We start from the raw sequence: 22,562 nt of genomic DNA on the forward strand, positions 1-22,562 counted from the left end.
TTGAATAATTTTCTGAACTGTAGCTCTCCAGGACTAATATTCTTTTTGGAATGTGACTGATTAAGATCCACAGTGAAAAGATACCTTTTGCTGGTTTTTTATTTTATTTTAATTTTTATTTTTAATTGTGTTAAAATACACATAACATAAAGTGTACCATCTTAACCATTTTTGAGAGTACAGTTCAGTGGCCTTAGGTACATTCACATTGTTGAACAACCATCACCACCATCCATCTCAGAACTCTTTTCATCTTGCAAAACTGAAATCCTATAACAATTAAACAATGATACCATTCACCCCTCCCTCTAGCCCCAGCAACCACCATTCCATATTCTGTTTCTATGAATTTGACTACTCTTGGTGCCTCACATAAGTGGAATCATACAGTATTTGTCCTCTGTGACTGGCTTATTTTACTTTGCATGATGCCCTTAAGGTTTATCCATGTCACAGCATGTGTGATTCTATGATTATAAATATATTCTATGTTTGTACCATCTAATATGATAAGCACTAGCCACATGTGGCTATTGAACACCTGAAATATGGCTAGCGTGACTTAGGATCTGAAATTGAAATTGAACTTTATTTTAATTAATTTAACTTTGAATTGCCACTAAAGACTAGAGGCTACTCCACTAGACAGCACAGCTCTCTATAATCTGTATCAATTATTGTCCCAGTTTATCAACTTTAGACATGATTTTTATTGCCATGATATATTATGATTTAGCTCATGTACGTCTTCCTCCCATTCAATCACTATCACATTTTAAAATAAATTTCTTTTCAGTTATCTTTGTAAGTTTAAAATAATGCACTAATCCTTTAGGACCTTCTTTTAACAACTATAAACAAATCTCTTGAATGGTATTAACTCTCTTGCCTTTTCTTATAGCTTTCTGTGCTTTTTTTTATATACCACCAAAGTTTATAATAATTATACTGTCGTCTGTAATCATAATTCAAGTGTCATTGTTTTGAGCTGGCAAATATTTACTGTAAATCTTAATGATTTACATTTACATCTTGTACTGATTTTTGTTTTGCTCCTCTAGAATGTTTAAATTAATATTTTTATGGCAGTATTTAAAGATTAGTTTTTATTTTTTCCCAGCTTCTTCATTTAATGAAATAGTCTACAAGATTTTTCTTTCAGAGACCTCCTGCTGTTCTCCAGCTTGAATCTAAACCAGTTGTTCTCTAGATCTGCTGAACAGTATCAACTTTGTCCTTCCATTCTCTTCTTTTCAGAAGTCTTTACAATGCCTTCTATGTCCTATGTTTCTACTTTTTTTCTACTTAATTTTGAGTGGTTTATCAAGTAACTTCCCAAGAAAGAGTGGGTATGCTATAGGTAAACTTTCCGAGTCACTGTCAGTTTTAAAATGTCTTTTTTTGCTAAAACACGGTTGGTTGCAAAGTTGGCTTGATATAGAATTCTGGGCTGACATAGTTTCCCCTCAGAACATGGAAGCCATTGATTGATTGTAGTCTTGTTTCACTATAGTTTTTGAGAAGCCATGTGCCATGTGTATACTTTTTTTAGGTGATTGTTTGTTCCACCTGAAGGCATTTAGTATCTGCTTTTTTATACTTGTCTTTGTTCTGAATGATGATAGACGCCATACTACAAATTCCTCATTCTTTGGGATATATATTCAGAAAGAAATTCATAATTCTTTGGGATAGTCTTTTTTGTTTTTCGTTTGTGTGGCTTTGTTCTATTTGTTTGGTATCTCTTCAAACTCAATGAAAGACCCCACTTTTTCCTTATAATCTGTTCTACATCAAACCAAGCTTCCTGGACCTTACCTTCCCTGGAACATCTGTCAATAAGCTGTGGTGTTTTTGAATAACTCGTTCAGCTTAGGGTAGGTGTGACTATGTGATGTGTATATTTCTGAAGAGTGCAGCCCCTCTAAAACTATACTTACAAAATGAAGTGATATTAACAACTTTTTTGAGATGATTTCACTAAACAAACATACATTCCAAAGAAAGCTGAGTTGTATCCAACATTGCCATTCACTTTACTTAACTCACTAATTTTGTAGTCAACTGTCTCTCTTTTTTTTTCCTTAGGAGCAGCACTGCTTGAGATGTGGTAATGTCTCATATTCAACAAAGGAAGGTAGAAATGAAAGTATTTAAATTTTGGATACTGGAATAATGGAATTTAGGATTTGAAGGCCAACCAAGCTCAAGCCCAAGCAATATTTCTCTCACATATTAAGTTGAAATTCCCATCAGTTTACTGAAAATATTTGATGGCAATCCCCAGGAGGATATTCAGATTAATTATCTTTGCTACTTAATGGTTCCAAATAATTTCTTTCTCTCATCCTTCCGTTCAGTGCAGGTCTATCTCCTGCTCATTGCCAGCTCCCAAATTCGCAACCCACTGCAGATACTCATCAGTGATTACACAAAGGGTATGTATTTTATCTAATTTTTTAGCTCTGTGTTTTTAATTGCAATGTCCTTGCCTTTTGGGACAGACACTTTTCTGGAGGTGAGGCTTCTGACAGTCCGTGATTGGAGATCACGATAAGAGAGAGAAGAAAATGGAGATATTTTTCTTATACTGGAAAAGGCATCAAGTTTCAATTTAGAAAAGAAAGGTCAATAAAGAGCAACCACATCATCATTCTCCCTAAGGTATTATGTCAAATTCTTAAAAGAGGAAGTTTAAAATTTTGGGGATAATTTCAAACTTTTAATGTAATATTTTTCTTCACCTATGGTAATTTATTCCAGTTATTTCTACCTCAGCTCATCAGCAGCTCACGACTGGTTCAAAACTGAAATGCTCTTCTAGATGTGTCTCTTTTGATTTCAGCATCTGTCAATAGAATTTTCATAAGCCAAAAGTCCTGTTGGAAAGTGAAGCACACAGGACAATAATCTGATAATCTAGCTAAATTTAAAGTTGCTCCCAAAAACATCATAGTGACAACTAATTTTTTAGTTGCACCTGGAGGATTTTAACCGTTTATTTTCCCCTCAGATTCAAGTCTTAATTGGGTTCAACATATCCAATATCGCCCAAAGTTTCTTTAATTTTTATCTTGAAATTTCTCATTTAAGGCATAAAGTTAGTTCCTTCTCAGAGAAGTTATATTTTCCTCAAAATCTTAGATTCAAGTTTCCATTGAAAGGACAGATTTTTTAAAATGAGAAACTTCACTTGCACTTGCGAATGTGTCCTGAATTTTTTAAATGTTTAGCTTACCAAGTTCCTTCCTCTTCACCCATATGTCACTAAAATTGTTCACATTTCTATTTTTTATATTGATTAAATTTCTTTCCCTGTTTCATTCTGATGGCAAATAGGGCCTGAGTGTTCATCCTTTCATTTTTTTTCTCAAGTATGTATTTCCTTGTGATCAATCAGCTCTGAATTATGTCTGAATCTCTTTCCAAGTGCATCAGACTGATGGAATTTCTTTCCCGTAGGAAGCTCCTGTTGGGAAACAAGAAGCGAGCTCAGTGTAAAACTTCAGAATTAATTAAAATGTATAGCTTGTCTCAGGAGCAATAGAAGCACAGTATACCCAAGCATATTTCCCTATTGTATTTCTATTTTTCTTTCTCTAGACTGTTGGTAGTCAAAATGATTAAGGAAGATACAAATAATTCTGCCGGTTTTTAAGACACTCAAGTAGATTTGTTTTCATTGTAAAAAGAAATAAACAAGGAACGGCATGTTTTCCCAGTTGTTTTGGAAGATGTGATTTTGCTATCCATTTAGCTGTTGTCACCTTTGTTTCTAAAACTAAGGAAAACAACTTAATAATAGTTTGCTGATGACAAATAGTTAACTAACAAGTGTCTCTAGAGTGCCATCAAAAAATGAATGTTTTTCACTAAAATCTTTGAAAGCAAAGCCAATGCTACCCATGAATGTTCAGGTTTGTTTCCTTCTATGCTAAAGGGCAAAACTGAACCTTATATGCATCCTAATCACTCACTGCCACCCAACATATGCTGTGTTCTCCAGGGGAACATGATCAAGTCACGGCTGTAGTGATTCATGGATGTGAGTGTGTCAAGTGTGTTGTGGATGTTGTTCAAGTGTGCTGTGACAGCAAGAATGTTGGGAAATACCCTTGAAGTGGATGAACAGCTTTTAAGTGTTGCAAAACAGCAAGATGGTGGAAAACAAACCTCAGATGTGCTGGGCATCAAGGTGGTTTTCCTAAATTAGGAGATATCACAATATCAAGTGATAGAACAGCCCCATAGCCATTGAAGAGCTGAAGCCTAAGGGATCTATTGTTCAGATGAGAGATGCATTAATTTGGGGGATTTTTTCAGTAGTCCTGGACTCTTGTCTAGTGATTATGGTGCCACTGAAAAATTGCATAAGCAGGATTATTCTAACCACAAGCACTGACTGCATTTCTAGTAGAAGTGTTCTTTTAGAATAAATCTGACTTTCTATCTCTCTTTTTTCTATTGACCAGGGGAAGCTCTAGGAGCTAAGTTCTGTGATATACTCCAGGCCCTAATCAAATTGGTCTTTCAACTGTGAACAACCCCCAAAATACGCCTCCTCAGTATCTTTGGTGTTTTTTTTTTGCTGGAACCACCAATATAAAATATTCCTGGGCCCAACTACATGACTGTTTTATAAAATATATTTTCTTTTCATTAGACAATTCAACTCAAAGCTGTGTATACCTCAAACAAACAAAAACAAACACAAATGTACATACACAATAAAATAAAGACCAACTGAAAAATTCTACCTGATTAGCCTTAGGTAAAAATGCTGTATGGTGAAGTCTTGAGACATGTATGTTGGGGTGCTGTGTGAATAACAAGAGGATGTTTGTCAGCCCATTAACCCCCTCCATCTGGTAACATGGGTTTGAGACATTTACTGAGCATATGTTTGTGCATTACCATCACTGGTAATTCTATCTCCCATACTAGTCGAAGGAAAAAGTCAAGCACTTGGCATTTCTATGTTTTCTCAAGATGTAAATGTTATGTGAGCCTCAGAGAAACTGAGATATTGTGATGGAATGTGACTTTAAAAGCCCTCAATAAGGCCATCATCAAAAAATAAAAATAAATTGAAAATTAGAAGTAAATTAAAAATTGCACAGAAAAATTTGGAAATACAACACACTGAAATATTAAGTGATGCTGTGAGATAGTGATACTCATGTTTCTTTCTTTTGGTTTCATTCTAATATTTTAAGAATATCCATGTGTTATTTTAGAAATAAAAACCATTTTAAAAGTAACATTCCTTTCTTGATAATAGAAAATATTTTTGACAATGGCAGCACATCAAAGGAGGACCCTCATAGGAAAAATAGTTCATGTTTCAGAGTTTTGAAGTGTGGGATTCTTTTTGTAATAGATTTCCTTCATTTACTTGTCAAAAGCCAGTTGTAGCTAAGTTCTGAAAAGAACATGATATTGCATGGAGCCATTCTTTTAGAGATAGCTATTAAATATTTCATAGCATAGGAAACATGCCATTGCAATAGGATTCTCACAGCAAGATTAATCTGAGGTTAGAGCACAATATGTCTGAACATAGTTCTTCAATAATGAAAAAGTTTTATTCGTATTCTGATCAGAAAATCATCCTGCTTAGTTGAATTTGCAATGCAGAAGCTAATCTACTGTTTTGTTGTTTGGTTAAACTGCATATGCTTTCTTTTTGAAAGCAAGTTTTCTGAATTTTTGAAACTCACTATTTCAATATGCTCAGTTCTATTTCTTTTGACCAACTTTGAGGATGGTCAGTGTTACACTTATCAAAATCAGACTCTCATGTAGCATGGACACTAGGGACTTAAGACCACAGAAACACTGATGGAAGGCAGAATTTAAGAGATTTTTCTGACTTCATCTTGTTCCTAATTAACTACTGACATCAGGAAATTTTCAAGTTCACTCTTGACTTGGTGATTCTTCCACAAAGATTTTACTTTATTTTAATTTTTTTGTGAGGAAGATTGGCCCTGAGCTAACATCTATCGCCAATCTTCCTCTTTTTTTGCTAGAGGAAGATTGTTGCTGAGCTAACATCTGTTCCAATCTTCCTCTATTTTATGTGGGATGCCACCACAGCATGGCTTAAGGAGTGGTGCTTGGTCTGCACCTGGGATCCCAACTTGCGAAACCCGGGCCACCAAAGCAGAGCATGTGAACTTAACCACTACACCACAGGGCTGGCCCTATACAAAGATTTTATATACAGTCTTCACTTCTCCAATACTCTATCATTTTACCCTGACCAAATATAAGTTAGAGACTTGGGAAGTGAGGATGAAGATGGGGGGTACATAGAGAGAATGTTATAAGTAAAGGAAAAATAAATCAACTGCTGAAACTCTACATTTTCTTCTGAGAACAATTCTCCAAAAGTCTCCTTAACTTCTAGGCATTTTCTTAATCATTATTGACATCCATTTGCAAATCCTTAAAAGTCTAGGCTTTATTAAATATCTTGGACTTTGGGAACATTGTCCCTGACCAGCATCATTGGTTCAGGAGGCAAATACAAGGGCTGCATATGTCAAACACAAGATCTGTGGACACTGATAAATTAGAGATTTTTCCAAGTAACTCAGTTCCCTCAGTAAGGAAATGCAAGCTGAAGACTAGACATTACTTAATTCTGTGCATATATAATTCCCAATCCTTACTGTTTATACACAGAACCCTAACTAGTTCACCAAATCCAACAAAGCTCTTTTAAAAATCTGCTCTCTTATTTTTCACTCCTCTTAAAAAATCCTGTACTGCTCTGCCTTATAAAGAAATCCCAATCTACTCTAAATCTACCAGTTCCCTGTTTAAAGCAGAATACTCATGATCTTAGGGGAAGATGAAAAGAATAGGATAAAAATTGAGGAGGGCATGGTGCTGGTTATTTTTCATTGTCCTCCTTCCCCAGGAATCCATTATTCACTTTCTCTTCCCTGCTTTGTGAAACCAATACCAAGCCCTATGGAGTATTACTTCATTCCGACTTCCTTTACAGTCAGCTTCAGATTGGGTTCAGCCCATGGAAATTACAAGTATAAATCAGAAGGTGGGAGGAGAGAGAAGTCGAGATATTTCTTACATGCTCCTTCCCTGTTCTGACATTAGTTGAGTCTCCCTGGGTTGCAGTGACTACCAGGAGGTCCTTCTGCCAAAATTCCAGGTCACACTTAGCTCCAGTAACCCCATTTCTTTTATTCCTTCACCTCAGGCATAATAAGGGCTTCTCCCTTACTATGAGTATCTCAATCCATCCCATCCTAATGGATTTATGACATTCACTCTTGAAATAAAGTTCCCTTTCACTATTTTTAAAGGTGATTTATTGGATTATGTATATTTGTTCAACAAACAAACATGCTGTCTTGCTTTTTTAGTTTTCAGTGTTATTATGAGTTATCCTAGCTTTCTGTGCCTTCATGGGTAGTGGCACTGTTGAAGTTGTTTTAGGAGATGTTGGCCAGGTGCCAATTTAAATATTACATATTTAATTTGAAAAGAGTATATTTTAGCGCTGTGATAAAGGTTTTTTGTCAAAATTTAGACTCACTGTTTGAAACATGATTATGTCCACGTCATTCCTCTGCTTAAAATATTTAAATGGCCTGCATTGCTCATAGGATAAAGTTAAATTTCCTTTACAACTGTGCTTCTCAAAGTATGTTTCATAGACCTCTGGGGGTCTCAAAGATCCTTTCAAGAGATCTAAGCAGTCAAAACTTTTCATAATAATGCAAAGGTAGTACTCACTTTTTTCATTGCCCTGACATTTACAGTGATGGTTGAACCACATGGATACGTAAACTGCTGAGCCTTAGCATGAATCACAGCAGTAGTGACAAACTGGAATAAGTAGTTCCTGAATTCTTCACCGTATGAGCTGGCCAAAAAAAAAAAAAAGTAGTAGCAAATTTCACTTAAGAATGTACTCAATGGGGGCCAACCCAGTGGCATAGGGTTAAGTTCGCGTGCTTTGCTTCGGCGGCCTGGGGTTCGTGGGTTCTTATCTTGGACGTGGACCGACACACTGCTCATCAGGCCATGCTGTGGCAGCATCCTGCATAAAAAGTAGAGGAAGACTGGCACAGACGTGAGCTCAGGGACAGTCTTCCTCAAGCAAAAATAGGATTGGCAGTAGATGTTAGCTCAGGGCCAATCTTCTTCACCAAGAGAAAAAAGTACTTAATGAAGTAGTAAAAATTATTAATTTTATTAAATCTCAACCCTTGAATTTATGTCATTTTCTATGTGATAACATGGGAAGTACATGTCAAGTAGTTTTGCTGCATACCAAAGCATGATGGTTGTCTCAAGGAAAGGTACTTTTGCAATTGTGTAGGTGGTACAGTGAACTAATGGTTTTTTTATGGAACATTATTTTTACATGAATTTTTTAATGGAACACTATTTTTACTAGGATGAATGAGTAACAGAAAAACTATCATTATTCATTCCTGAGTATGACTCTCAAAAATGGCAGACATATTCTCAAGAATGAACTGTGTGGCTATCACTTCAAGGAAAACGACTGACAATATGTGTTCCCAATGATACAATTTGAGCTTTCAAGCACAAAACATAGAATTTTGGAAAACTTGTATCCACTGTAAGCTTCACACTTTCCTAATAATAAAGGCTTTTCTGATGTGATTGTTTTTTATATTAATGTCATTTTTTGGATATTGTGTGGCAAAATTAGTCAGCACTTGAAAGAGCTGCATAATGACTCAGTGAAACAATCTTTTCCAAATAATCAATGCACAATATTATAAAGTTATGCATGGATAAAAGATTCATTCAAAATGCAAGACAGACAAATGTATTTTAGTAACTGTGCAAAAAGTTAATTTACATGGTTGTAGATTTCACATTGCAAATAACCTTTATGAAACTAGTTCTTGTCAAATTTTGATGTATTGTCAAAGAATATCCACAATTATTTGAAACGTCTATTAAAATACTCTTCCCTTTTCCAATGACGAATCTGTCTGAGATCAAATTCCCTTCACATATTCTTCAAGTACAAAAAATATTGTAAGAAATAAAATGCAAACGTATATAGGCAAATGCAATTATTGTCTATTAATCCAGTAATTTTAGAGAGATTTTTAAAAAGGTAAGACAATATCCACTCCTTACACTAAGTTTTGGCTTTGGAAAATATAGCTATTTTTTCATAAAGTACATTATTTGTGCTAACTTTACTGTGATTATTATTGTTATTTTTAAATGAACTAATAACTGTTTTTAACTTTTGTCTTAATTTCTAATATGGTAATACTTATAACCCACATAACCAAAAGTTGTTGGGGTTCTCAATGATTTTTAAAATTGTAAAAAACTTGGAATTAATATGTATGAGAAGCAAAAAGCTTATGATTTCACCCATGTCTATTTCTATAGCCTCATTTACCACCAATACCCACTTCACTAAAACTCCAAAGTATCAGTTTTCATATTGCCTGAACATGCAAAGCTTTCCTTCTATATCAAGTGCTTTAACAGATGTTTTTCCTTTAACTGAAATGTGGGGCTGGGTACACCAAGACTGATGTCCCTGACGATTGCTGATTTCCATGGTTCACTTATTACAATATAATTTTAGTATGTGTATATACATTTGAAATCTGTGAAAGTGTTGAGAGCACAGATATTTACTTTTTTTATTTGCTCTTAATTAAAGTTGTGGGTTTTGGGTGGGGGAGGGTACTGAAAATAAATAGTTGGCTTAATTTCAAAAAGTCAAGTGTGATTTGATTTATCTGTGTGAGATCAGCCTTCTCTAATAGGATGTGGACAAGGAACAGCATTTATCTTATGATTTTTTATGGAAATTAGAATTAGAGGATTTGTAAAGTGCTTAGTACTGTATCTGTGGGGCTGAAAATGACACTTAAGAATGGCCAAAAAAATGTAGGTAAAACATCAAAATTTTATAACAGTAAACTAATCAGACATGGAGCTATCTGACAATTCTTAAGAGAGAAATGGCTGAAAAGAGGTTCAGAAGCCGAGCTCAGACCCTCAGATATCCACACATCCATGCACAGAGCGGTATATGAACCTGAACATCTAACAAAAATTGCCAAAAGTCATCCTGTGGATATCAGCACAGTTAACACAGTGGAAATCATGATCATGGCAAGGAAAGTCCATTCCTTATCCACAGGAAATGGAGAAAGGATGGAAGACAATAACAGCAAACCAAGAAATAATTCATCTGTATGGAAATTCACAAAACTAACAGAGGAAAGTGATGAAAAATTTCAATGTGAGAATAAATTATAGGGACATAGATATGGTACTTTAATGGAGAACTTGTAATACTGGAAAATTCTTAAAAGGAAAAATTAAACTAAGGAAGACCCAATAGGGTAAGGTCATTTAATTATACTAACTTTGAAATAGACTAAAAGTTGTAAAAACAAATGAAAAAGCATTTATAAATACATCCACCATAATACAATTATGAATGTCATAATGACATAGTCCCTTTAGTATTTCTCCTGTTCTCAATTAAAAGAGAGGCTTTTAGGCCAACTGACACAGTCTCTTCAATAGTCCACTATCATATAAAGGACATTACAAGAGTAAAAAGAATCAAGCATCATAACAACTAGATATACGTATGCTAGATAGGACACTAGATTGATTTCAGCCAATCTTTTTCTAATGGAAAAGAGTACATGGGGGTGGTGAGCACAGCATTACTCTGTGCATGGCAATTGGTATTTTGATTTTTCACCTATTTATATATCTTTACATTTTAACTGATGCCAAATAATATTTGAAAGTATAGAAATTGTAAAGATGTAAGGAAAATTCACCACCACTTCCACCATTTATTGAATAGTAACTAACCTTAAACATATTAACCTTTTGGCTTCTGTTTGTGTTTGTAAACTTACTAAACTATTATTTATTTAACTTATTATTTTGATATAAGTTTGGACTTAAGGAAGAGTTTCAAAAATATTACAGAAAATTTCTGTATATACTTCACCCACGTTCTCCTAATGTTAACATCTTACATAGCCATGATTAAATGATCAGAACTATGAAATTAATGTTATGATACTAACTAAACTACAGACTTTATTCAGATGTCATCAATTTTTCTACTTATGTCCTATTTGGGTTCCAGTATTCTGTCTAGGATACATTGTATTTAGTTGTTATTTCTCCTTAATCTTCTGCAGTTTGTAATGTGCTTTAGTGTTTTCTTTCATAACTATGACACTTGAAGAGTATTGGTCAAGTATTTTGATGAATGGTTCTCAATTTGGTTTTATCATAATTAGACTGAGGCTATAAATTATTGGGAAGACTAACGCAGATATATTTTAACCAAATTGAAACCATTCCCTTAAAACAATTTTGAAACTTTATTTTCTCAAGATGTTATGTAATATGTTTTCCTTCATATCAATGACAGTTTTCCTGAGGATTATTTTTTCCTCTCAGGTAATTAGAAGGAAGTAATAAGTAGATTATACATACACTAATAATAAACTGTACAATAATATGATGGCACAATATAGATAATATAAAAAGGCAGTTACACATCATCAATGATGTCTAATTTCATAGGGTATGGTTAACTGGGTAGGCAGAATTTGAGATGGGCTTTGCATGGTAGGGGAAGTATTGCCAACTAGGAAGATTGAAACTCTATATCAGGCAAAGGAAGTGAGGGAGAAATATGTTGGGATTAGGGACACATAAGATGACGCTATAAAAAGAGTATCTAGCTGATTTTCAAATCCTTTCACAAATATCTTACTATATTCTAAAAGCATAACTATGAAGGAGCTGTAATAATTTTCATTAGCGAAATTAATGAAGATACAAAGAAAGTGAATGAACTTTTACTGGATCACCATCTGTAAACAGAACACAAAGAGCCAAATCCAAATGATTTGAATTTCTTATTTTGTTGTCTTTCCATCACATTTTTTGGGTTTTCTAGTATTAACCTCATATAAATTAGTGATGTAATAAAAAATCATTCCTTGTAAATCTTGTTTTCTCTCTCCCTCTCGCTCTCCTTTTTTTTTTTTTTTTTTTTTCACTGAGGAAGATTTGCCCTGAGCTAACATCTGTTGTCAGTCTTCCTCTATTTTGTATGTGGGCTGCGGCCACAGAATGACCACAGACAAGTGGTGTGGGCCTGTGCCTGGGAACTAAACCCAGGCTGGTGAAGCAGATTGCGCCAAACTTTACTAGGCCATAAGAGCTGGCCCTCTTCTCTCTTTTTGACTTCAAATTTTTCTCTATTTCTGGGACAGCTGAGACACAGGTAAATTTTTTTTTCTTTCTTCAGAAATCGCATTTTTAACCCTTTGTATACCTATGAATATTTCCTTTCTGCTGCCTTCACATGTAAGAGAACACTTGACTCAGCAAACATTTTGGGGTTAACTATTTGTCACCAAAGGTCTGCAAAAATTGCTCTTATGGATTTAGTATTACTGAGAAGTCTGTGATAAGCCTGATACTTATTATTATTTTTAGAAAACCCAGTAAGGAAACAAAACACAAAACAATTTAAGAAAATTAGGTTTGATGCATATTGTTTTTACTTAATTTTAATAGGCAATGTAGTTACTTTTTTTTTTTTTTTGCTGAGGAATATTGGCCCTGAGCTAACGTCTGTTGCCCATCTTCCTCTATTTTTTGTATGTGGGGTGCTGCCTCAGCATGGCTCAATGAGCAGTGGGTAGGTCTGAGCTCAGAATCCAAACCCATGAACCCTGCACCACTAAAGTGGAACACATGACCTTAACCTCTATGCCACCAAGCTGGCCCCATTTTTTTTCCTAAAACTATACACACATTTATTTGTTTGCTTATTTATTTATTTATTATTTTATCTCATGCCCATTGTCACCTGTTGCCTAGGACTGCCTCATGCCTATCCATAGTTAATCCCTGTTATTAGTTTCTTGTGTATCCTTCCAGCATTTCTTTATATGTATATATGTATATGTGACTACAGTATATGCAAATAAATATCTTTTCTTATTTAACACACAATGAAGTCTAGTGTTAATACTGTTCTATATCTAGATTTTCATATAAAATAAATATTGGGGCTCTTTCCACATAGATTTTCTTTTTATTATTGTTATTTTTATACCTACATAGTAATCTATTACATTCCATGGAGAATTTAGTGTATATTAACTCATGGAAAAATATTTTGTAATTATATACATTAGGATAAAGGCTCAGATAATTATTAACAGTTTGTGTTTATCTAAATGAATGTCCAGTGGAACAATGAAAATTTGTGTTACAATATGGGTCAATTCTTCTATGTACATGAACATTCTGCCTTTGGCATCTGTCTGTCATCCTTAGCTCCTAATTACAAAATGTCATTAATGCACCACAATCATTGTGACAAATAACAAGTCCCGTAAGGATTTCCAAAGTAATTCAAGAGGGGACTGTTGTCCCAGTTGAGAACTACTCTATTACAGAATAACTGATACTGAAATTTCTGTCTCATGAACATGTGACAATAAAGAAAATAAAATGGACTAAGACTAGTTATAAAGAATGATTTTGGTTTGGCTCTAACTACTTTTTGGTGATTAGTCTTGCCCAACAAATGAGTGGCCTTTTGTCAAGGCCATAGTCCATAGAAAGAATGTTAGGGAAGAAGGTTGTGAGTCAGCTAGATTTCTTCAAGATATCACTTCTGCAGTTGGAACAATGCTGTGTTTAAGGTTGGCTGAAAACTGTGCCATCTGGATTACATTCTGAGATTGACTTAGATGAGTAAAATATTATACTAGATGACCTTCTGACACTTATATGTTACAATTCTCTAACATGACTATTCCCTAAATTGCTATAAAAACCCTGAGAATGATGGAAGAAAACAAATCCCAGTTACAATGTACTTCTCATGCTGCTATTTCAAATAATCATTTGCTTTCACACAAGCTACATTTTTGGGGAGAACTAAAAGGTTTGAAGATTTGGGGTTGTCATTCTTTCACTCACATTTTATACCTGATTTTAAGAAATAAAAGAATGTGTTATATTAACTTTGCTTGTGTTGAGTGATGTAGATTATAGTTTCTATAACTAAGCACAGTCCAATTAAAGTCTGCAGTCAGTGCTAAAATGTAACATTAAATCAAACATTAGACATTTAATTCATATTTTAGTACTTTCAGGTGGTTGTACAAAAACATTAGTCATTGTGAGCTGTTCGCTGTGCTCAATAACATTAGATCACATATCTCTTCTATACACACCTCCAGAAATAATATAAATTCTGCCTGTTGCTCCCATTACAGTTCTGAAAAACAGAAATACAAGATTATAATTTAACTTCACCTCATCTCCTAATCTCCTAAAATATTTATTCTCTGAGATATGGATATGTAAGTAAATACATTCTCTTTATGAAGTCAATGATTTTAGAAAGTTCTACGAACCAAATAATCTTTGGGTTATTTTGTAAACTAGCTATCCCTTAATTATAAATATCTACACATTTTACAAACGTTGCTTTTACAGGATATTGATATTTTATATTGGGTTCATTTGCCAGCAACATGATGGAAATGTTATCTCATTACATTATTATAAAACTTAAAATGTCTAACTGTGCAATCAGGAATATTTGAGAAATTTTCTGTCTGATAATTATTAACTGAATAAACCTGGTCATGTTGTTCAAATTTTCAAAAGTATTTCTACATCTGTGATGTAGAAATACAAGCATCTTTCCTTCAGGACTAATGAGAGGAATCATCATGATACATGTAATTTTTTTGGTGCATATAATGGTATCTCTTATAATCAACCGCTTCTCTTCTGTAAGATACTATGCTTTTAATGCCAGCCATAATGACTCTTCTCTTCTCACTTTATCCAATCACTGTCTGTTGATGTCTCTACATCTTTAGGCAGAAAATGAAATTACTAGAATAAAATTCATGGATCAGGGGTCTGAATGCAGCAGATTATAACTGGATACTTCAGTCCAAATTGCTGAAGTGTTTCATGTGGGAGCACTGCTGTTATCAGTATACACAGAGAATAATTATCCACATATTCTATATTTTAAAAATATTGGAGTCATTTACAGTATAGATTATCTCCAGAAGAAATGATGAAAATCTTCCAGAAACCTAAGGTCTGGGAAGTGAACTCTAACCTGGCCACCATCTGAGAAGAAAATCTGAAACAGACATGTGAGTAGACAATGGACAATAAGAAAAGTCATAAATCCTATTTGAAAGAAAATACAGAATCTAGTTAGATCGTTCCTTGTTTAATGGATGGTAATGAGAAGAAAATACAATCTTATTTGAAGCCTATGAAATAATACTTCAGATGAAGTAAAGGGATCGTTAACTTGAAAACTCAGAGAAAGAGACATATATTCAAAAATTATAGGAGCTATAATAATGTATGATTGTTTAGCATAATAAATAACAAATATTAATATATTACATTTTTCATACTGTATCCACAGTGACATTGTAAAGAGGCATGTATGCATGGATGGGAGAATTGCTGCAGCCATTTTTGCAAACAAGCTACCATAATGAAATATTACACATACCCACTAAATTTTCCACTAAAACAGAAAAACAGAAAGTTCCAAATATTGGCTAGGATACAGAAAAACTGGAACTCTTATATACTGCCTGTGAGACTATAAGCTGGCACAACTATTTTGGTAAATTGTTTGACATTGCATACTAAAGCTGGATATATGCATACTCCATTACCTAAAATTCCATTTCCAAGTATATATCCAATATAAATGTACATAGAAATAATTTTCTCTAAATAAAACGTATTAAAATATTCATAGCGGCATTATTCATATTAGTCAAAAAACTGAAAACATTACAAATGCTGATTGGCAATATTATAGATTTTTTAAATTGTGATATGTTTACTCATTGAAATACTGAACAGCTAGGGCCAGTGTCACATGAGTGCCACCTGGGAAGTCCAAGCCTTAACGCAGAAGGATCTTGTACTTGTTTAGTTTAATATTCTGCTGTCACCATCTCAAATTCTTAACTAATTTTTGAAGAGGGTCTCTGCAAATTATGTAGCCAGCCATGTGTACAGCAATAACAAATAATAAATAAGTCCATACAAAGATACGTATGAATATCCCAAGCAAAACCTCACATAAGAGAATATATATTTTAAGACTCCAATCATATAAAGTACAACAACAGACAAAATGAATTAATGCTGTCAGAAGTCAGGAGAGGGTCTGGTAGCTAGAAGTGGATCACAAGGGAGATTCTTGGGTAATAGTGAATCATATTTCATAATCTGGGTCTCAGTTACATATGTATGTTCAGTTTGTGAAAATTCATTGGATTGACTTACATATACCAAAAACTCTTAATATTTGCTCACATTGCTTTATGTATTTTACACATCAATTAAAAAATAAACTAAGATCACTGAAATCTTGATTTGCAAAAATAAGTAAAATAGAAGAAGGAAGAGAAAGGGAAGGAGAAGGAGGAGAATGAAGAGGAGTAGAAGAAGGAAGAGAAAGGAAAAATAACCTACAAAACTTTCATACAATATAATGATATGCCAGTCATTGTTTCTTACATTCTTCTCTCTCATTATAGTATAGTGCTCGCAGACTACCAGTCCTTAGTTTATTTCCCTTAGCTTCTATCTTGTAACGATAACAAGATGGGGCATTTATAAAAACATAGCCCTGTTCTTTGTTTTGTATTTTTTAAGTGTTTAATCAACTTTATTGAGTTAATTTACATACAATAAAATTCACCCATTTTATGTGTAATTCAGTAAGTTTTGACAAACGTGCACAACTATGTAATCGTCATCACAGGGTGTTGAACATTTCCACCACCCCAAAGAGTTCCTCCAAGTTGCACAAAAAGCAATCCACATTTACCACCACTAGCTCAAGGCAACCACCAATCGGCTTTCTATTATTATAGTTTTGCCTTTTAGAGAATATAAAATTAGTAGAGTAATCGAGTCGTCTGGTTTCTTTAACACAGCATAGAGCTTTTTTGTGTGTGTGAGGAAGATTGGCCCTGAACTAACATCTTTTGCCAATCTTCCTCTTTTTGCTTGAGGAAGATTGTTGCTGAGCTAATGTCTGTGCCAATCTCCCTCTACTTTATGTGGGATGCTGCCACAGTGTGGTTTGACGAGTGGTGCTAGATCCACATTTGGGAACCAAACCTGAAAACTCCCAGCCACTGAAGCAGAGCATGCAAACTTAACCACTATGCCACTGGGCCAGCCCCAGCATAAATCTTTTGAGATTCAACCAAGTCGTTATATGTCTTAGTAAGATTTTTTTTCTCTTTTAATTGTTGAGGAGTATTTCATTGTAAGGATACACCACAATTTCTTTATCCATTCACTAGTACGTGAGTGTTTTGGTTGTTACCATTATTTGATGAATATGAATAAAGCTGCCATGAACGTTAGTGTACAAGTTTTTTGTGGATATGCATTTTCATTTCCTTTAGGGTAAATACCTAGGAGTGGGGTTTCTAGGTTATATAGTAAGCGTATGCTTAACTAAACTGCCAAATTGTCATTAGAAGGTGTTTAATGACTGACTTATTTCTGTATAGGATATCTGTGTATGATAGTCTGCGTAGGATTATGATCAACACATGATCAATACATGCTCTGGGGTTCTTGAAAATATTTAGCTGAAAAGCATGAATAAAAGATAGGTATTTCAAGAAATAAGGTAATACCATTTTTCTAAAATTTCCAAAAGTCTACCTAAGTATTTTATTGAAAAATTGTTGGGGGCCGATCCGTGGTCAAGTGGTTAAGTTCGCATGCTCTGCATCGGCAGCCCAGGGTTTCACTGGTTCGGCTCCTGGGTGTGGACATGGCACCACTCATCAGGCATCCCACGTGCTACAACTAGAAGGACTCACAACTAAAATATACAACTATAAACTGGGGGAATTTGGGGGAGAAAAAGCAGAAAAATAAAAGAAGATTGACAACAGTTGTTAGCTCTGGTGCCAATCTTTAAAAAAAAATTGTGTATTGAGCACTTCCTATTTGCCAGGGACTCTGGTCATAGGGACAAGACTATTATGTAGAAAAAGCATGAGGCAGACATTGTGATATGTTTAGCTTTAAATAATTAATATCACTGTGTACAATGCGCTGTTACATGATAATACTGAGTTTAGCAAATCCAAATTATCTCAAGTTGCTGAGTTAGAAAAAACCTTTTCTGCACACCACTCATCTTATCTGCCTCCCTGGTCTAGATATAAGCATTTTGTAACTTACTGTTCAGGTTGCAAATGCTCCTGATTTCACAGAGTGCAGTAGGGAAAATAAATGCTTTACCAGTGACAATTGAAAAGATAGCATACAAGGAAACCTTAAGGGTGAGAGATAGCACTTTCTAATTTTTTTTCTTCCTTAGGCTTTAGTTATTTTTCTAAGGAGGGAGGCTTTGCCAGCTACACAGACTTTAGATATTATCTAGACCCTCAGATTCCTGGAGGAGGTGAGCCCTGGGAAAGCAGAGAAAAACATATGAAGGCGGAAACAGCAATTTTGCAAAACCAACTTTGTGAAGAGGTTTTATATCCTAGTTCCTGAGGTTCAGTACAGGGCAGATAGCATATATTAGCTCCATTTTCTAGAACGTTAAAATAAGCAGTTTAAAAAATACATTACTTCTATTATATAAATACAAAGTGAACGTTTGTGTAAACATTGGCTGATTTTTACATTTAGATGTTAACTGAATCTCAAAAGACTTATTTTAAGTCATGTATTAATATCACAAAATCATGAAATTATTTGTTTTGAGATTAAATATGTAAAAGTTCCTTAAGGATAAAGTTTCTTTTAGGAACTTTAGTTTCTTAAAAAACTAAAAGAAACTTAAAAGTTAACTTAAAAGTTTCTTTTAGTTTTTTAAGTTAAATTTCATTGTTAATATATTTGGATTATTTCATGTCTTTTTTATTTTTAATTAAATTCAACCTATATCCAGGATGACTTGCAGTTTGCCTAACAAAGGTTGTAAATAAATACTGGGTAGGATATTAATAGATAAATATTCTGAATGCAAAACCACTCACCTAAATCACTGAGTCTTCTCCCTTTAAAAAAGTATTACATGTAGAAAAGCAAAAGAACAAACAGGTGAAACTATTTAAAGAAGCAAACTATTAACCTGGGCTACATGTACCAGTGCATAGTCCAACAGATAAGTAAAATAAACCCTGCTACAAATGCTTGATATTACTTTTCTTTATTCTTCTATAACTTTCTTATTTGATCTAATTACAGAGAGGGAATTATAATTTAGTGCTGCGGACATTCATTACTAGTGATAGGAGAAAAAAAGAAAGAATATTTAGCAGCATCAATAAGAATTATAACTAACATTTAAAAGTTTACAATACCTTTTACAGATATTGTTTCTTTAATTATCTAATTAACCTTTAATTAACGACCTTTTCCAAAAAGACTTTTCTAATTAATCACCCACCCACTGTTCTCTCCTTGTGATATCATAAAAGTAACACTAAAGATAGTCTACTGCTTGTTTTGGGGGCACATATACTATGATTGAAATGATACAGAGAAGAGTAACATGACCACTGAGCAAGGATGACATGCAATTTTGTGAAGTATTTCATTCTTTTTTTAGATTTAAAAAAATAAAGAAATCCTATGAGAAATATCTGACTCACTTAGGAAAAGTAACATATGGATAATGGGTATCCCAGCAGGATAAGAGAGGGAAAAAGGAGCAGAGAACTTACTTAAAAAATAATAGCTGAGAGCTTCCTAAAACTGGGGAAAGAACTGGATACAAAAGTACATGAAGTCAATAGAACACCTAATTATCTCAACACAAAAATACCTTCTCTAAGGCACATTATATTAAAACTGTCAAAAGTCAGTGACAGACTATTAAGGGAGGTCAGAGGGAAGAAAATAACTTGCAAAGGAACCTTCATCAGGTTATCAGTGGACTTCTCAGCATAATCTCTATAGGCTAGGTAAAAGTAGAATGATATATTCAAAATATTGAAAGACAACAAGTATCAGCCAAGAATATCCTATCCAGCCAAATTATCCTTCTGCTGTGAAAGAGAAATAAAGGCTTTCCCAGACAAACAAAAGCTGAGGGAGTTCATTGCCACTAGACCTGCCTTACAAGAAATGTTGAAAGGAACCCTCCTGTCTGAAAGAAAAAGACAAACATTTATAAAGCTTTGAGAAAGGTGATAAACAGACAGACAGAATCAGAAAATTGCAACTCTATATCAGAATAGGTTAGTAAACACTGAATAATATAAAGGCTAAAGGGAAAGAATGCATCAAAAATAACTAAAACCACTTCAATTTGTTATCAAACTCACAGCACAAAAAAAGGATAATTTATGACAACAAAAACATAGAAAGGAAAGAGGAAAAGGAAGGAACATGCATAAGCTAAAGGAGATAAGCTGGTATCAGCAGAGAAAGGACTATCTCATATGTGAGATATTTTATGCAAACCTCGTGGTAACCACAAAAAAAATCATAAAAATGTCACAAAACATAAAACAAGAGGAAACTGAGAACACTACAGAAAACCACCAAACTGAAATGGTGGACAGAAAAGCAAGGATAAAGAAACAATGGAAATATAGAACAACCAGAAAACAAAAGATAAAATGGAAGTATTAAGCCCTCATATATCAATAATCACTCTAAATGTGAATGTATTGAATTCACCAATCAAAAAACACAGAGTGGTTGGATGATTTAAAAAACAAGACACTACAATATGCTGCCTCTAGGAGACCCATCTCAGCTCTAAATGCAAACATAGGATCTGAGTGAAGAGATGGAATATGATACTCCAAGCAAGTGACAACCAAAAGAAAGTGAGTATAGCCATATTTATGCCAGATAAAACAAACTTCAACAAAAAAAGAATCAATCTACCAAGAAGACATAACATTTATTAAGATATATGCACATAACACAGGAGTATCAAAGTATATAGTGCACTACTAACAGAAAAAGGGAGAAATTGACAGCAACACAATAATATTAGGGGATTATTACATCAATGGAACGATCATCCAGACAGAAAGTCAACAAGGAAACAGTGGCCTTAAACAGAACATGAGATCAGATGGACTTAATAGGTGCATATAGCACATTCCACCCAAGGCACCAAAATACATATTCTTCTTGAGTGCACATGGAACATTCTAAAAAGACAGACCACATCTTGGGAAAGAAAACAAGCCTCGATAAATGTAAGAAGATTGAAATCATATCAAGCATCTTTTCCAAACACAGTGGTATGAAATGATAAATTGACTAGAAGAAGAAAGCTGGAAAAGTCATAAATATGATATTGAACAACTATTGTATCAATGAAGAAAGGAAAGGAGAAATGAGAAAAAATCTAGAGACAGATGAAAACACAACATACCAAAACTTATGAGATGTATCAAAAGTGGTACGTAGAGGGAAGTATACAGCATACAGGCCTACCTCAAAAAACAAAAAACATTCTCAAATACACAATCTCAAATAAACAATCTAACACTATATGTAAAAGAACTAGAAAAAGACAAGGAACAAAGCCCAAAGTCAGTAGAAGGAAGGAAATAATAAAAATCAGAGGAAAATAAATGAAATAGAGACTAAAAGCTATAGAAAGGATAAATTACATTAACAGCTGGTTCTTTGAAAAGAAACAAAATTGACAAATCCTTAGCCAGATCAACTAAGAAAAAAAGAGAGACCCAAATCAATAAAATCAGCATGAATGAGGAGAAATTATAATGGATACCATAGAAATACAAAAGATTATAAAAGAATACTATGAAAAGCTATACACTACCAATTGGATAACCCAGAAGAAATAGATAACTTCTTAGAATTCCACAACCTACCAAGATTGAACAAAGAAGAAACAGAGAATCTGTTTCTCTATAGAGAATAGAGACCAATCACAAGAGATTGAAACAGTAATCAAAAAGTTCTAAAAAAACAAGTCCAGGACCAGATGGTTTCCCTGGTGAAGTCTACCAAACATTCAAAGAGTTAATACCTATCCTTCTCAAACTCTTCCAAAAAATTGGAGAGCATGGGACAATTCCTAACTCATTTTACAAGGCCAACATTATCCTGGCACAAAAACCAGGCAGGGACAACACAAAGAAGGAAAATTACAGGCCAATATCACTGATGAACATAGATGCAAAAATCCTCAACAAAATATTGGCAAACAAATTACAGCAATACATTAAAAGGATCATACACAATGATAAAGTGGGAGTTATACCAGGGACACTGGGATGGTTCAACATCTGCAAATCAATCAATGCTTTATGCCACATTAACAAAATGAAGAATAAAAATCACATGATCATCTCAATAGATGCATAGAAAGCATTTGATAAGACCCAACATCCACTTATGATTAAAAACTGAATAAAATGAATATAGAAGGAAAGCACTTCAACATAATAAAGGCCGTATATGACAGCTAA

The 22,562-nt window shown here is 34.0% G+C and overlaps 1 non-coding gene across 1 annotated transcript; it reads left to right on the forward strand.

Annotated features, from left to right (window-relative positions):
* The first annotated feature begins 19,600 nt into the window (after positions 1-19,600).
* LOC123289626 (U6 spliceosomal RNA) lies at positions 19,601-19,703 on the forward strand. The gene has a single exon (XR_006533691.1). It is a non-coding gene; the product is annotated as a U6 spliceosomal RNA (small nuclear RNA).
* The last annotated feature ends 2,859 nt before the right edge of the window (positions 19,704-22,562 follow it).

This window comes from Equus asinus, chromosome 10 (assembly GCF_041296235.1).
Source record: "Equus asinus isolate D_3611 breed Donkey chromosome 10, EquAss-T2T_v2, whole genome shotgun sequence".
Lineage (NCBI taxonomy): Eukaryota > Metazoa > Chordata > Mammalia > Perissodactyla > Equidae > Equus > Equus asinus.